Source organism: Lactuca virosa, chromosome 2 (genome assembly GCF_052849685.1).
Source record: "Lactuca virosa cultivar CGN04683 chromosome 2, Lactuca_virosa_CGN04683_v6, whole genome shotgun sequence".
Taxonomy (NCBI): Eukaryota; Viridiplantae; Streptophyta; class Magnoliopsida; order Asterales; family Asteraceae; genus Lactuca; species Lactuca virosa.
In genome coordinates this window covers 219,661,346-219,664,263 of record NC_136427.1, presented here as the reverse complement: position 1 = coordinate 219,664,263, position 2,918 = coordinate 219,661,346, and the positions used below count along the sequence as shown (strand labels likewise).

The following is a 2,918-nucleotide window of genomic DNA, read 5'->3' as shown; positions in this document are numbered from 1 at the left end:
AAGAAATGTCAATGGGAGCATACAAGAAGTGTATTCGAGAAGATGTTGGTCCGGGATTAGTACAACCCGCGATTCCTGCCACTGCCACATTCGAGTTGAAGGGACACATCCTTACTGCACTTAAGGATGTTCCATTTTATGGAAAGGATCATAAGGATGCTTTTAAGCATCTAGATGAGGTCAATGACATTGCGGATTATTTCAATGTCTCGAATGTTAATAGAGATACCATCTTGCTAAGGATGCTTCCCGTTACTTTTAAGGCAGCTGCTAAAGATTGGTTAAAAGCACTTCCACCTGGTACAATCACTACTTGGGCTCAGATGCGCGAACAATTTTTGGACCAATTTTGCCCACCATCCAAGATTGCTAAACTCAAGAAGGCAATAGCCAACTTTGAGCAACAACCGGGGGAGTCACTATACGAGGCATGGGAGCGTTACAAAGGATTGTTAAGGAATTGTCCTCAACATGATCTTAATGTTCAACAAGAGATGTCTATTTTCTATGATGGAGTCAATGTTATGACAAGGCAACTCCTTGATTCTCAAGGGCCACTGACAAAGAAAAATCCAAGGGAGGTCAAGGAGTTAGTTGAAGAATTCGCAAAACACTCTCGTGAGTACCACAACCCAAGACAAGATGGAACAAAAGGCAGTGGGGGTGCACATTCTGAAGAAATGGCTGCTATGATGGCAATGTTGAATACTATGGACCGGATATTGACCCAAATGGACCAATCAATTCATGTAGTAAGAGTTGGATGTGAAAGGTGTAATGGTCCACACTTGACCAATGATTGCAGCTTAGATGATAACGGGTATAAAAAGGCTCAAGTTTGCTACTCGAGTGGAGATAAATATGATGAGGATTGGAGAAAACCAAAGAGAGAGTGGCCGCCATACGATGAGTACAAGAAGCAAAAGGAAGAGAAATATAAGCAGACAGACTGAGGCTTCTACCAAAAAGAGCAACCACCAGCCGAGAAAAAAGTAGAATTGGAAAATATTTTGACCCGATTTATGGAAGTCTCCGAGAAAAGGCATGATGATATTGATGCAGTGCTAAAGGAACAAATGAAAATGATGAAAGAACAGCAAGCAATGATGATTGACCAGCAAGCCTCATTAAGAAATCATCAAGCATCGATTCATAATCTAGAAGTCCAAGTTGGTCAACTAACTACTTTGGTGAGCAACAAATTATCCTCGCAATTTCCCGAAAAGAATGCTCAATCCCATGTTATGATGATTGATACTGAAGAAGAGGCCATCTCTGAGTTCTTAGAAGCACTAGAGGAGGATCCAAATCCATCCGGACCAAAGCCGAAGAAGTCGAAGCTCGAAAACGAAATTGTTGCTGAAACACCAGACTCACGTCGCGAGCCCGCCATGCTCACGACGTGGGCTCAGTCTGAACAGAAAAATTCAAAATCCATTCCGGCTTACCGACCGCCTTTGCCGTTTCCGTCTCGAGCACATCTCAGTCCACTGGAAAGGGAACATCTGGAGTTTATTCAGCAAATAAAGGGTATTCCTATTAATACCCCTTTTATCGATTCACGTTCAAAAATTCCAGAATACGCGAAGTTCCTACAAGACCTTATAGACACTCGTCAACAATTAAAGAAGAACTCTAAAGTAATTCTTAGTGAACAAAGTTCAAGAGTTGTATTGGGAGAGATACCTAAGAAGATGGGAGATTTTGGATGCCTCACTCTTCCATGTGAGTTTGGAAACAACTTGAAGACTTATGCTTTAGCCGATTCTGGGGCCAACATAAATTTGATGCCATATTCATTCTATCAAAAGCTGAATATTCAGAAAATGAAGGCTACAAAGATGACCATCGACATGGCCAATCGTTCGGTGACTCACCCGAGGGGAATTGTAGAAGACATCCTTGTTAAAATTGGGAAATTTGTTTTCCCAGTTGACTTTGTGATTATGGATATGAAGGAGGATGTTAATGTCCCAATTATTCTTGGTCGCCCTCTACTTAATATTGCTAGAGCTTTAGTTGATGTTCGTGAATCCAAGCTTACATTGAGGGTTGGTGATAATGAGGAGACTTTTGGAATACAAGATGGTTTTCAAGGAGAAGATGTAAAAGGTGAGGTGTTAAATATGGATGAAGATAATGATCTTGAAGAATTAGAGAAGCTCATGGAGGAAGAAATCAAGACAATTCATCAAGTCAAACGCACTAAACCGAGAGCATCCGTCCCGTTCTTCGTTAAAGTCATTACCTACACAAAACCAACAACTTTGATGAGTGAAGAAAGCGATGAATTGTCGAGTGATGAAGACGAGGCTACTTCCAAGGAGACGAGTCCATTGGTGAAGGAAGAAAAGATTCCTAGGGAGCTTAATAAAAAGTGAAGAAAAATTAGAGACTAAAGGGATCAAACGCAAGCTCGATGGAGACGAGACCACAGCTAAAAAGGAGAATTCAAAGAAGGCGTACATTCGACGTGTCCAAGCTTACAAGAGGCGATGGAAAGAACAGAAAATTCAGGTGGTGATGGACTCCTCTGATAGCTCAACGTAGGAGGCACGGAGTCCAGCTCACGACTCCATGAAAAAGAAGCGCTTCTCGGGAGGCAACCCGAGTTTGGTTTGGATTTTCTTTTCTTTTTTATTTTAGTTTTTGCATTTTTATTTTTCTAGGAAAATCGATCATATCATCTACAACATTTTGTGCATAATAAAACACTGAGTGTGAGGTCCCTAAAATTAAATGGTAATAGTTTAAGAATTATAATTAATGAAATATTGGATTTATTAGTAAGTTATGTGCCAGACATAGCTCACGACGTGAATCCTTTAGGACTCACGACGTGAGTTAAGGAAAACTAACGGACATCTGTTAGTTAGCCCAATACATGCTCTAGCCCATTTAGTATTCAGTTAATTGTC

The 2,918-nt window shown here is 40.7% G+C and overlaps 1 non-coding gene across 1 annotated transcript; it reads right to left on the bottom strand.

Moving 5' to 3' along the window:
- Positions 1-371: 371 nt before the first annotated feature.
- On the bottom strand, positions 372-478 carry LOC145161953 (small nucleolar RNA R71). The gene has a single exon (XR_013738809.1). It is a non-coding gene; the product is annotated as a small nucleolar RNA R71 (small nucleolar RNA).
- Positions 479-2,918: the final 2,440 nt, after the last annotated feature.